Below are 15,593 nucleotides of genomic sequence, written 5' to 3' on the forward strand. Positions count from 1 at the left end.
GACCTCTGGCTCAGCCCCATCCTGGGAGTTTCCCTGGTTTTCAAGTTGGTGTTGCCTCAGGCAAATCCTTTACTCACAGTCTCTGGTTACCCAGGGAGACAGGGGGTATGGCTTCAGAATATCCAGTAGTGAGCCATATTGCCACCAAAAGTGGGCTACTGTTTTATGTCTCAGGGAACTGCTGCTCTGGTGTGGCTCCCTCCCATCCAACCATCCTCTCTTTGCTCCCACGCCCCAGAGTCTGCACCAACCAGCTGCAGCCCCGACACTGTCCACACCCCTTGAGCAATCGCCCAAGTGTCTGAACTCCTTGGGGACAGGCCTCCAGATCTCAGAGCGAGAGCAGAGGGGAGTGCTGGGAGCCCAGTGTTGCAGGCAGAGAACACACACTGTTCCACACAATATTATGCCTGGCCGTATTGTTGCGAAAAGGCGGCTGCCACACTGTGCCTCAGGGAACCACTGCTCTGGTGTGGCTCCCTCTCTGCTGACCATCCTCTCCTCGCTCCCGTGCCCCAGAGCCAGCACCCACTGGCTGCAGCTCAGGCACTGTCCACACGCCCCCAACCCGAGAAACCACCCAAGAGTCTGGACTCCTGGGGAACAGGCCTCCAGACCTTGGAGTGAGAGCAGAGGGGAGCACTGGGAGCCCAGGGTTGTGGGCAGAGAACACACACAATTTTACACAGTTTTATGCCTGGCCATATTGTCGCCAAAAGATGGCTATTGCACTGTGCCTCAGGGAACCACCACTCCGGTGTGGCTCCCTCTCAGCCAACCATCCTCTCCTCACTCGTGTGCCCACTCCCATGCCCACTCCCATGCCCCAGAGCTGACACTGACCAGCTGCAGTCCAGGCACCATCCACACCCCTCTAGAAATCACCCAAGACTCTGAACTCCTGGGGGACTGGCCTCCAGACCTCAGTGTGAGTGGAGGGGAGCGCTGGTAGCTCAGAATTCCCGGTAGAGACTATATACAGTTTTATGCCTGGCAGGAGAACACTGTGGCACCCTCGTAGGGGAGGTAAGTTCAGTTTTTAGAGGGTCTCTCCCATGGCGTGTAGTGGGAGAACCTTTGAACTCTGCCCGATTGTTTTTGGCACTCCGAGCTGTTCTCATGGGGGAGAGGACTCCTGTTCACTTGGTGGTGGATTTTGTACCTTTTGTTTGTATCCTTGTGATCGCAGCTCACCTCAGCAGGGTTGACGTGCATTCTTCAACCTTCTCTCTTAGTGCAGCTCAAATCCACCAGGTTACTTGATAATTTTTGTCCTTTAACTCTCCTTCTGGATGGGAGCCTCTGTGGAAAGCTGGCTTCAGTCAGCCATCTTGTCTCTTCCCCCCTGTAGAGGCTATTTCACTGAAACCTCACTCCTCTCCCAGTGACTCCATTGTGAGTCACTGAGCAGGCAAGGCTCTCCCCAGGTGGGGCTGCCCTCTCAAGGAGTGTGAGTGCTTTTAGGGAGTTAGGGAATGAAGAATGTTTAAACCTCATTAAAGGGAGAAAAAATTACTCCAGAGTAGATGAGAAGAAAAATATCTCCTTTCTTCTGTCACCTTGGTATGGTCAGAAGCATCAGTTCATCTGAGCACAAGGCTTCTTGAGTGTTAATTGTTACTCCTGTGATTTGTGTGGATGGCTTAATTAAGCCTTTGACATCTTGCTCCTGGACTGTGTTCCCTGTCCCATGATCCATTTGTGTTAAGGTCATAAATAACTTAGAGCAATAATAGTAAAAGGTAAATCAATCTAAGTAATGTAGTTAGTTCAAGAAATAATTTAGTTGGAAAATGCAAGCACAGTGAGAATTGCAAGATAGTTATTAGCTTTCCTTCACTAGATTGATGATTAAAACGATAGTATATGAAATAAAAATGGAGCTAGCCTAAATCAAGGGACTGTCTGTTGGTCCTCACAGTGAAAGCAGACAAACTTCTGACCCAGCTGTTCCTCAAAATAACTTTCTCTTGTGTCTTGTCTTTTCATGTTTTCCCTCATCCTCTTATCTCCACCAGCCACTGGGAGGGAACTCACAGCATAGTTTGAGGCCGGTCCTCAACAATAAGGAAGATTTGTCAAGCACCAAAATCATAATGTTAAAAATTATTATATTAATACATTGATTTTACCTCTAAATAATAGCCACATTTCATAGATACTAAGTCCAAGGAAAAACTTCACTATTACATAAGCCTCCTGAAAATGTGTGTAAATTTATGAGGCACACATTACTAAGGTTATCCTTTGGTATCTGTGTAAGATTGGTTGTGGCACATTCCCATGGATACTGAAATCCACTGATATTCAAATCCCTTATATAAAATAGCATAGTATTTACATATAACCTATACAAATTCTCTCCTGTACTTTGAGTAATCTCTAGATTATTTATGATACCTAAGACAATGTAAATGCTATATGAATAGTTTGTTATCATATGATATTGCTTTGTTTTACTACTATTTTTATTATTGCATTTATTATATTATTAATTATAAAATAATAATTTTATTATTGCATTTTAAAATGTCAAAATATTATGGAGGCACAAAGCCTTATTTTTAATTTTCTTTTTTTTTTTTTTTTTTTTGCAGGGTTTGAACTCACCACCTCCAGTATATGGGACTGACACCCTACACCTTGAGCCACAGGTGCTGCCCTTATTTTTAATTTTTTAATGGTATTTCTCATTCCAAGTTTGGTTGAATTAGAAGATATGGAAACCAAGGATACAGAGGCCAATTGTTTTGGAACTGGATGGAAAACACTTAGTTTGACATGGTTTGCTCAAATAGATAAAAAATATTAACCTAAGGCCATGAATGTACACCAACAGTTAAGTGACCCAGTAAATATTTAAAGTAAATGAGTGGCTGGAGCCAATCATATTTTTAGAAGCCAGCACAGTTGTTTGTCCTTGTAGCAGAAACTCTGCCCTCACTGCAGTTGAACTCTGGCAGCAGTTATAGCAGCCTTAGTCCACCATCAGACACATTTTGAAATTTGGTCCTCTAACATGTCACTGAAACCAACAATCTTCCAGTAGTTTATGAAAGGGTCACAGCTTTGGTTTAAGAACTCCAGGACAAAGATTTCCAGGAAAAAGAGAGCAGATGAAGAAGAGTTCACCACTAGTGATCTCCTTACCTCTGAACCCAAACAGCTGATATACAGCAATGAGTATTAGAGAACAGGCTATAAAACATGGGAATTGAGCAGTCATTGAGTTCAACATATGGCAATATTGAGATATATGCTCTAGAACAGAGAAAGTTAGAACTGACGAAGAAGAACACAGACATGCAGGTGTCACTAGTAATGGACAAATAACTGAAATAGCAGGAATCATTGTTTCATACCCACTCAGCCTAGGCAGCCTTTGAGTTTCATTTGTGAGGGGTATAGATCCTACTGAGATTAAATTTACAGATTGAATATGGCTAAAAGTAGTGTCCTTTCCTAACTCTCATCATTTAATTTAGCACAAAAGACTGGGTTAGACTGGGAAGAGGTCCAAGAAATCTTCATCAACTGCTGGGATTTCTGAGGATCTATGGCTTGGATAGAGGAAGCTGTGGTGACAATGAGTTAGTTGAAAGAAAAGAATTGCCACAGCCTGAGAGCTGGAAGAGCCTGACTTCTACAGTAGTGCAGGAAACGCCCCTTTAGCATGAACCACCCTGTCAAGGGGCTCATTTCCAAAGACTAACAAAGATTATTAAAATATTTTCCCATGTATAATCTTTGATGTATACCACCTTCTAGAGAAGAATGACCAAAAATTTTGTAAATTTGAAGTAACTGAACATATATATCTTAGAGAAACTTAACATAGTGTAGTCATGATCTCAAGTTTCTGAAACACCTCTTTGTAATTCCAGAGTTACCATTTGAAATAAGGTGTAAAAAGAAATCTCTTATATCCAAAATCTGTATAAATAAATCTATACATATTATAAGAGGAATAAATTTCCTACAACCACCATGGAATAGGCTGAATTATGACTAAATAACCTAAACATGAAGGTTTACAAAAACAAACTTAAAAATGAATACTAGAAATGATAGCATAATGATTAGAGTATGAGATTTGAAGTTAAATATGTCTGTAGTACAATCTTGGTTCTGCCACTCATGAGCTCTGTGATCCATGGCAACCTTATCTATAACACTGTGATAATAATAGAAACGGTTTTTAGGACTTTTTTTTTTTTGAGACAGAGTCTCAAGCTGTCGCCCTGGGTAGATTTCTGTGGCATCATAGCTCACAGCAACCTCCAACTCAGGTTCAACCAATCCTCTTGCTTCAATTTTTCTACTTTTAAGAGATGGGGTGTCACGTTTACTCAGGCTGGTCTCAAACTCATGAGCTCAAGCGATCCACCCACCTCACCACTGCTCCAGGCCTAGGATCAAGTTAGAGAAATTCTGTAAAATGATTATCACAATGCTTTGCATAAGGCAGCCACTCACTAAATGTGATGTAGAGATTTAAGGATTATATAGGCATAATGGATTGTAACTTCTCCATTGACTCAAAGAATATTTGAATGAGGGGGGCAGAGCAAGATGGTGGACCAGAAGGATCATTCAGCTGAGATCTCCTAATATGTATGTACTCTCCTACTATCACTGGGAGAAAAAAGAGAACCCAGCCATACATGGCATGGGGACCTTACCCAGAGTTGTAGCTCAAAGACCACAGCGAGTGGGTGGTGCACTGGGTACAGTGTGTGATCTGGAGTGGTGGAAATCTGAGTCACTAAGCATGTATTTGCTTCCCACTGGGATTGGCTGGTCCCCCAATGGAGGTCTGGGATGAGAGGAAGCCTTACTGGAGTTTTTAGTTTGGGGGAGAAGCTGCGTGCTGAGTGGAAAGCTTGGAAGAGTGGGCAGACTCAAACAGTATTCAACAGCTAGATATGAATACTAGTTGGAATGGATTTGCCATTGTTTTGTTGGCTGGCAAGACCACCATACTGGGAAGATCTCAGCAGCCAGGGGGCTGCCACTGTGGGAAGGTTGTGAGAAGATCCTAGCAGGGGCCTAAAGCATAGCCATTTTGATTCCACCTACCAGGATCAGAACTCCACTCTTGAGACAGGCTGAGGGACTCCTGTACTCCATGGGAACTGGTGTCAGCAGGAACTGTGAAACCTGCCCCTGAAAGATTCTGGAAAGCTTTAAGATCCCAACCGGCTTGGTCTGAATGCTAAGGAAAGAATCAGATGATCACCAAGGGTAACTAAGTTAGGAATAAGAACCACAGATGTTGCCAGCACTGTTTTCCATCTCCCAAAAAAACACAGTGCCACCTGGTGTCCCGGTGACATATTGTAACACATATATTCCTATTAAAGTTGGTCTCTTCTGTGATATATATATATATACACATTACATATATATGTATATGTAATTTTTAAAATTTTTCTTATTTTATATTTTTCTTATTTTACTTTTTTATGCTTCATTTTTATCTCTTCTTTTCTATGTTGCTGAAATTCCTACAGTTTTTGGTATTTGAGCTTTTTTTGTTTTGTTGTGTTTTGTTTTTGCTAATATGTTTGATTGCTTCTATTCTTTTGTTGTTGTTGTTGCAGTTGGCTGGCACTGGGTTGGAGCCCTCAGTACATGGGGCTGGTGCCATACTCACTGAGCCTCAGATGCCACCTGATTGCTTCTATTCTTAATTTCCACTTTTACTTTCATCAAAAGCAAGGATCCTGTATTTTGGGACACAGTATTTTAGCCTCATTTATTTCTTCTCTCTATTTCACTCCTCTTCATTCTCTCTATTTTTTTTTTTTTTTTTTTTGTAGAGACAGAGTCTCACTATACCGCCCTCCGGTAGAGTGCTGTGGCATCACACGGCTCACAGCAACCTCTAACTCTTGGGCTTACGCGATTCTCTTTCCTCAGCCTCCCGAGCAGCTGGGACAACAGGCACCCGCCACAATGCCCGGCTATTTTTTTGTTGTAGTTTGGCTGGGGCTGGGTTTGAACCCGCCACCCTCGGCATAGGGGGCCGGCGCCCTACTCACTGAGCCACAGGCGCCGCCCTTCATTCTCTTTTTTAATAGAGACTCTTCTACCTTCCTCATCCTTCCCATATAACTTGCTTATGCAAAATGTAACATAGCACCTCCTTTTTTTTGGTCTTTCTTCTTTCTTTCCTTTTCTCTCGCTCCTTTATTGAATACATCTGTATTTTTTATTTCCTTGATCTATTCTTTTTTTTCCTTTTGTTTTTCATCTTTGCTTTTTTTGCTGAGTGCTGCAGTGGCGTAACTGTGGTCTCATGGCAATAGTCTTGGAGAAGGAGGCCAAGAGATCATGGTCTAGGGAGCCCTTGTACCTTTGGCCCTAGGAGTACAGTTTAGCAAGTCCACACTGTAGAATTTTGCTGTTTCTTTTTCATTTTTATTTTTTCTTCTTGTTTTTGTTTCTTCTCTTTTCTTTCTCTTCCTATTTTTGGCAGAGGAAGAGTTTGCTTTGCTCAAGCTGATAAGGAGCTCCTGATTTTGAGGAACCCACCCAGTCTAGCCCCTCAAAATGCTTCAATTATAGGCATGGCCTTAACATGGTGGAAATTAGTACCATTTCTTCTATCACTCTCATTCTTTCTTGTTGTCCTCATTCTCTCCTGCTCTTCAATTCTTTTCTTTCCTTCCCCACCCATCTTTTCTTTCCTTTTTTCCTTCTTTCTTTCTTTTTGTTTTGTTTTTCCCTGCTTATGATTTAGCCTGGTCTTCCTTTTGCCCTAAGCTCTGAAATGAGATAATTTGAAGCAAAGAAGGAAGCAAGAAGGAAAAAAGAGAACAAGTATATGAAAAGAAGAAAGAACACATGAGGAGGAACCAACAGGAAAATTCAGCCAACATGAAAAATAAAAACAGAGAAACTCCACCAAGGACACGAGGCAGCTACTCCAGAAGACTCTATAAAGAATTAATGGCTTTGACAGAAAGAGAATTTAAAATATGGATGATAAAGACAATAAAAGGAATGGATGAGAAAACCATTTATTGTCTTTTTGGATGAGAACCAAAAGTCGGATGAGAAATATATAGAATATAGAGAGAATATAGCAGAGCTTAAGGAATGAAGAAATAATCAGGGAATGTAAAGATGCAGTGGAAAGTATCAAAAATAGATTAAACAATGGAGAAGAAAAAACATCAGACCTAGAGGATAAAGTTTTTAGTCAACTCAGGTGGTTAAAGACACAGAAAAGAAGAGAGAGAAAGCTGAACAGTTGCCTACAGAACTATGGGACTCCATGAAGCATTCAAACACATGAATAATAGAGATCCCTGAAGGAGAAGATTTTCCCAAAGGAATGGAAACCCTACTGGAGACTATCATAAATGAAAACTTCCCAAGTCTTACTAAAGAACCCAAGACACGGGCTGCACCTGTGGCTCAAAGGAGTAGGGCGCCACCCCATATACCAGAGGTGGTGGGTTCAAACCTGGCCCCAGTCAAAAACTACAAAAAAAAAAAAAAAACCAAGACACTCCCTTCAGATGGATATTGAAACCTAGGTCATCTCAACTTAAACAGAGATTCTACAAGATACATTGTAATGAACCTGTCCAAAGTCAAAATGAAAGAGAAAATTCTGCAAACAACCAGGAGTAAGAACCAACCGACCTATGGAGGCAAAGCTGTTAGGATGACTTCAGACTTTTCAACTGAAACTTTCCAAGCCAGAAGTGGATGGTCATCCCCTTTAACCATTTTAAACAAAACAATTTTCAGCCCAGAATTCTGTATCCAATTAAACTAAGATTAAAAATTGATGAGGAAATAAAATCTTTTGCACATATTAAAACACTGAGGAAATTCACCACAATGAGATCACCTCTATGGGAAATACTTAAATCTATTCTCAACACTGACCATCACAAAGGATCACCAGCAAAGTAAAGACCCAGAAGCTAAAAGTCAAAACTTAGCTTCCACAATGGTGCAAAAGATAAAACTACACAACTAACTTTCACAAAATAAGATGAATAGAGTTCCACCACGCTTATCAATTTCCTCAATAGATGTTAATGGATTGAATTCACCACTGAAGAGGCACAGGGTGGCTGATTGGCTCAAAAAGTACAAGCCATCCATATGCTGTCTCCAGGAGAGACACACAACCTTGAAGGAAAAATCAAGACACAGGGTTAAGGGATGGAAAACAGTATTTAAAACAAATGGAAATCAGAAGAAAGAAGGGATTGCAATCTTATTTTCAGATACAAGGGGGTTTAAAGCAACTAAAGTTAGGAAAGGCAAAGACGAACACTTTATACCAAATTGTTAAAGGAACAATTCAACCAGAAGACATTTCACATTTAAATATTTATGCACCCAACTTAAATGCTTCCAGATTTATGAAATACACCTTGATGGATGTGAGCAATATGGTATCCAAAAAACCCATAATATCTTGGAACTTTAGCATCCCTCTGAAGAAACTGGAAGGATCCTCTAAACAGAAACTAAACAAAGATACCAAGGACATAAATGTGACCCTAGAACTAATGGGATAATAGATATGTTCAGAACATACCATCCCAAAGCCAAGGAATATACATTTTTTTCTTATAATCCCTATAACATACTCCAAAATAGATCACATCCTAGGATACAAATCAAACCTCAGCAAAATTAAAAGAAGAAAAATTGTACCTTGTATCTTACCACAAAGCAATAAAGAAGGAACTCAACTCTAAAAAAAAACCCATTCCTCCATACAAAGACATGGAAATTAAACAACAGTATGCTGAATAGTTGGGTTTAGGAAGAAATAAAGAAGGAAATTATTAAGTTCCACAACATAACAACAATGAAGACATAAGTTACCAAAACCTGTGGAATATAGCAAAGCAGTCTTGAGAGAGAAATTTATCACATTAGATGCCTACATTTGAAAAACAGAAAGGTAGGGCAGTGCTTGTGGCTCAGTGGGTAGGGCACCCCATATACCGAGAGTGGCGGGTTTGAACCCAGCCCCAGCCAAACTGCAATAAAAAATAGCTGGGCACTGTGGCATAAACCTGTAGTCCCAGCTACTCAGAAGGCTGAGGCAAAAGAATCACCTAAGCCCAGGAGTTGGAGGTTGCTGTGGGCTGTGATGCCACATCACTCTACAGAGGGCAATACAGTGAGACTCTGTCTCTAAAAAAAAAAAAAAAAAGAAAGAAAGAAAGAAAAGAAAAACAGAAAGTTAGCACATCAACAAATTAAAGAACCATCTTATAAAATTTGGGGGAAAAGAACAATCTGATCCCAAACCCAGCAGAAGAAATAACCAAAATTAAATCAGAGATTAATGAAATTAAATGCAAAAGAATCATTCAGAAAATCAATGAAACAAAAAGAGGGTTTTTCAAAAAACTAAATATCTATTGATAAACCTTTGGTCAGATTAATTAGAAACAGAAAAGTAAAATCTCTGATAACCTCATTCAGAAACAACAATGGGGAAATAACAACAGATGCCACAGAAATACAGAGATCATCCCTGAATACTACAAGAAACTCTATGTCCAAAAATTTGGTAATGTGGAGAAAATGGATCAAAATGTGGAATCACATCCTGTCCCTAGACTTAACTGAGAAAAAGTAGATCTCTTTGACAGACCAATTTCAAGCACTGAGATCAAAGAAACAATAAAAAAATCCCCCTCCCCCCCAAAAAAGCCCTGGTCCAGAAGGCTTCACACCAGAATTCTATCAAACCTTCAAAGAAGAGTTTATACCCATACTGCAGAAATTATTCCAAAAAATTGAGAAGGAAGGAATATTTCCCAACAAGTTCTACAAAGCAAACATCACCCTGATACCAAAACCAGGAAAAAAAAAAAAAACAACTAAAAAGGAAAACTTTAAACCAATTTAACCAATTTAATGAATATAGATGCAAAAATTCTCAATAAAATCCTAATCAATAGCTTACAGCTACACATTAAAAAAAATAGTACCTCATTATCTTGTAGGTCTCATCCCAGGGATAAAAGGCTGGTTTAACATACTCAAGTCCATAAATGTAATTCACCGTATCAACAAAAGCAAAAACAAATACCATATGATCCTCTCAATAGATGCACAAAAAGCATTTGATAAAATTCAGCATCCTTTTCTAATTAGAACACTTAAGACTATAGGCATAGGTAGCACATTTTTTAAACTGATGAAAGCCATCTACAACAAACCCACAGGTAATATTATACTGAATGGAGTAAAACTTAAAGTTTTTCTACTTAGAACTGGTACCAGAGAAGGTTGTACTCTATTGCCACTGCTACTCAACATAGTGCTAGAAGTTCTACCCAATACAATCAGGCAAAAGAAAGAAATAAAGGGCATCCAAATCAGGGTAGAGGAGAACAAACTCTTGCTCCTTGCTGATGGTATGATCTTATACTTAGAGAACCCCAAAGACTAACTCATAAGACTCCTGGAAGTGATCAAAAACTACAGTAATGTCTCAGAATATAAAATCAATGTCCACAAATCAGTAGCCTATGTATACACTAATAACAGCCAAGTTGAGAAGCTAATCAAAGACACAATTTCCTTCATAGTAGCTTCAAAAAAAAAAAAAGAAAGAAAGAAAGAAATGCCTGGGAATATACCTAACAAAAGAAGTGAAGGACCTCTACAAAGAAAATTACAAAACCCTAAGAAAAGAAATAGAAGAAGATACTAACAAATGGGAACAGGCCATGCTCATGGTTGGGAAAAATCAACATATTTATAATGTGTATACTTCCCAAAGCAATTTATAAATTCAATACAATTGCCATTAAAATAACAATATCATACTTTCAATATTTGAAAATAATAATTCTTCCTTTTGTATGAAACCAGGAAAAAAATCTGGATAGCCAAGGCAATCCTTAGTAATAGAAACAAAGCCAGAAGCGTCACCCTACTAGACTTTAGGTTGTACAACAAGGCCATAGGGATTGAAAGAGCACGGTATTGGCACAAAAATAGAGACATTGATCAATTAGGAAACCATGAAATGAAACTAACATCTTACAGCCACCTGATCTTTGATAAACCAAACAAGAACATAAAATGGGGTAAAGAATCCCTAGTCGATAAATGGTGCTGGGAAAACTGGATAACCTCATGTAAAAGATTGAAACTGGACCTGCATAATTCACCACTTACAAACATTTATTCAAAATGGATAAAATATTTTACTCTAAGGCATAGAACAATAAAAATGCTCAAAGAAAGTGTGGGGAAAACACTTGAAGATTTTGGCCTGGGAAAAGATTTCATGAAAAAAATTTCTGTGGCAATTAAGACAAAAACAATAAGGAAACGGGACTTTATTAAGCTGAAAAGTTTCTGTTCAGCTAAGGAGACAACAATCAAAGCAAACAAACATCCTTCAGAATGGGAAAAGATATTTGCATACTATGAATTAGACAAAATCTTGAAAACTGGGATTTATAGAGACCTCAAATTAATCAACAAAAAAAGACCCAACGATCTCATGTATCACTGGGCAAGAGACATGAGTAGAACCTTCTCTAAGGATGAATGACTAACAAACATCTGAAAAAATGTTCATTGTCTCTAATCAGCAGAGAAATGCAAATCAAAACTACCCTGAGATATCACCTAACCCCAGTAAGAATGGCTCACATCACAAAGGCTGTAAGCTACAGATGCTGGCATGGATGTGGGGAGAAGGGAATACCTTTACACTGCTGGTGGGACTGCAAACTAATGAAAACTTTTGGAAAAGAAGTTGGAGAATCCTCAAAGCACTTAAATTAGGCCTCCCGTTTGATCTTGCAATCTCATTACAAGGGATCTACTCAGAAGAAAAAAAATCATTTTATCATAAGGACATTTGCACTAGACTATTTATTGCAGCTCAATTTACAATTGGGAAAATGTGGAAGCAACCTAAATGCTCGCCAACCCAGCAGTGGATTAACAAGCTGTGATATATGTATACCATAGAATACTATTCAGCCCTTAAAAAAGATGGAGACTTTACATCTTTTGTATTAACCTGGATTGATTTGAAGCACATGCTTCTATCACAAGAATGGAGAAACAAGAATCCAATGTACTCATTTCCAATGTGTAGACAAAAGATCTAATACAAGGTTGAGGTTAAGGGAATAAGGGAGTTGGAAGAGCAGATGAGGGAGGAGAATGGGGTTTCACTGTGTATGGCACACCTCTTGGGGGTGAGACACAATAATAAGAGGGACTTTACCAAACAAATTCAATCAGTGTAACCTAATTCTTGGTACCCTCGATGAATCCCAAACAGTAAAAAAAAAAAAAATAGGGCAAAGAACCTGCATATACTTTTCTTAAATGGTCTATAAAACCAGTGTATGCCCCATGATCACATTAATGTACAAAGCTATGATTTAATAATCAAATAAAATAAAATTAAAATTAAAAAAAAGAAGACATACAGCTGAATACTCTTCAGTCATGTAAAAAGATGGATGAATTTGGAGAACAGTTTCTTAAGTGTCTCAAGAGTGGAAAAGCAAGCATCCCATGTACTCAATAGTAGGTTGAAATGGGTAGCTCAATAACCACAGCCCACATTAGAAAATAACACAATTCAACCCAAGACGGGAACAGGGAAGGAAGAAGGGGGTTGGTAAGTTCCCAGCTGACAGGTACAATGTAGGGGTATATGGAACACTTCCTGGGTGAAGGACTCAACTCCAACTCAGACTTTATCTTACAAATGCAAGCAATGTAACTGAATCATATATACTCTCGTATCCAAAATTTAAAAAAAAAAAAAGGGAATATACAAATGGCCTACAGGCATATGAAAAGGTGATCAGCATCACCAATCTTTGAGGAAATGTAAATGAAAACCACACAATAAGGTTAGAATGGCTGTCACCAATAATAGATAACAACTGTTGGAGAGGATGTGGAAAGGGAATGCTTATACACTTTTATTTTTTTTTATTAAATCATAACTGTATACAATGATATGATTATGGGGCATCATAAACTCACTTCATAAACCATTTGACACATTTTTATCACAGTGGTTAACATAGCCTTTCCGGCGTTATCTCAGTTACTGTGCCAAAACATTTACATTCTACATTTACCAAGTTTCGCAAATACCCCTGTAATGTGCACCACAGGTGTGATCCCACCAATTCCCCTCCCTCTACCCACCCCCCCCTTTCCCACTTCCCCCTATTGTTAAGTTGTAGCTGGGTTATAGCTTTCATGTGAGAGTCCCAAATTAGTTTCATAGTAGGGCTGTGTACATTGGGTATTTTTTCTTCCATTCTTGGGATACTTTACTAAGAAGAATATGTTCCAGCTCCATCCATGTAAACATGAAAGAGGTAAAGTCTCCATCTTTCTTTAAGGCTGCATAGTATTCAATGGTCTACATATACCACAATTTATTAATCCATTCGTGGATCAATGGGCACTTGGGCTTTTTCCATGACTTAGCTATTATGAATTGGGCTGCAATAAACATTCTGGTACAAATATCTTTGTTATGTTGTGATTTTTGGTCTTCTGGGTATAGGCCCAGCAGAGGAATTACAGGATTGAATGGCAGATCTATTTTTAGATCTCTGAGTGTTCTCCATATATCTTTCCAAAAGGAATGTATTAATTTGCATTCCCACCAGCAGTGCAGAAGTGTTCCCTTTTCTCCGCATCCACGCCAACATCTCTGGTCTTGAGATTTTGTGATATAGGCTAGTCTCATTGAAGTTAGATGATATCTCAAAGTAGTTTTGATTTGCATTTCTCTGATGATTAAAGATGATGAGCATTTTTTCATACGTCTGAAGGCCGTGCGCCTGTCTTCTTCAGAGAAGTTTCTCTTCAAATCCCTTGCCCAGCCTGCAATGGGATCCCTTGTTTTTTTCTTGCTGATGCGTTTGAGTTCTCTGTGGATTCTGGTTATTAAACCTTTGTCAGAGTTATACCCTGCAAATATCTTCTCCCATTCTGAGGGCTGTCTGCTTGCTCTGCTTACTGTGTTCTTAGCTGTGCAGAAGCTTTTTAGTTTGATCAAGTCCCAGTAGTGTATTTTTGAAGCTGCTTCAATTGCCCGGGGGGTTCTCCTCATGAAATACTCACCCAGACCAATTTCTTCAAGGGTTTTCCCTGCATTCTCCTCTAGTATTTTTATAGTTTCATGTCTTAAGTATAAATCTTTAATCCAATGAGAGTCTATCTTAGTTAATGGTGAAAGTTGTGGGTCCAATTTCAGTCTTCTGCAGGTTGCCAGCCAGTTCACCCAGCACCATTTGTTAAATAGGGAATCTTTTCTCCACTGAATGTTTTTAATTGGCTTGTCAAAAATCAAATAGCGGTAAGTAGCTGGATTCATCTCTTGGTTCTCTATTCTATTCCAGATATCTACTTCTCTGTTTTTGTGCCAATACCATGCTGTTTTGATCACTATCGATTTGTAGTAAAGTCTGAGGTCTGGTAGTGTGATTCCTCCTGTTTTGTTTTTATTTCTGAGTAATGTCTTGGCTATTCGAGGTTTTTTCTGATTCCATATAAAACGAAGTAATGTTTTTTCAAGATCTTTAAAATATGACAGTGGAGCTTTAATAGGGAGTGCGTTGAAATTATATATTGCTTTGGGTAGTATGGACATTTTGATAATGTTGATTCTTCCTAGCCATGAGCATGGTATGTTTTTCCATTTGTTAACATTTTCAGCTATTTCTTTTCTTAGAGTTTCATAGTTCTCTTTATAGAGATCTTTCACGTCTTTTGTTAGGTAAATTCCCAAATATTTCATCTTCTTTGGCACTACTGTGAATGGGATAGAGTCCTTAACTGCTTTTTCAATTTGACTGTTGTTGGTGTATATAAAGGCTACCGATTTATGAATGTTGATTTTGTAACCTGAGACGCTGCTGTATTCCTTGATCACTTCTAGGAGTTTTGTAGTAGAGTCCCTAGTGTTTTCCACATACACAATCATATCATCTGCGAAGAGCGAGAGTTTGATCTCTTCTGACCCTATATGGATACCCTTGATTGCCTTTTCTTCCCTAATTGCGGTGGCTAAAACTTCCATTACAATGTTGAAAAGCAATGGAGACAATGGGCAGCCTTGTCTGGTTCCTGATCTGGGTGGAAATGATTCCAATTTAACTCTATTCAATATGATATTGGCTGTGGGTTTGCTGTAGATAGCCTCTATCAGTTTAAGAAAAGTCCCTTCTAGACCAATTTTCTTGAGTGTTCTGATCATGAAGGGATGCTGGATATTATCAAAAGCTTTTTCTGCATCAATTGAGAGAATCATATGGTCTTTGTTTTTTAATTTGTTTATGTGCTGAATTACATTTATAGATTTACTTATATTGAACCAGCCTTGAGAACTTGGGATAAAACCAACTTGGTCATGATGTATAATTTGTTTGATGTGTTGCTGGATTCTGTTTGTTAGGATCTTGTTGAATATTTTTGCATCTATATTCATTAGTGATATTGGTCTATAATTTTCTTTTCTTGTTGGGTCTTTTCCTGGTTTGGGGATCAGGGTGATGTTTGCTTCATAGAACGTGTTGGGTAGTCTTCCTTCT

The sequence above is a fragment of the Nycticebus coucang genome, chromosome 22 (genome assembly GCF_027406575.1).
Source record: "Nycticebus coucang isolate mNycCou1 chromosome 22, mNycCou1.pri, whole genome shotgun sequence".
Taxonomy (NCBI): Eukaryota; Metazoa; Chordata; class Mammalia; order Primates; family Lorisidae; genus Nycticebus; species Nycticebus coucang.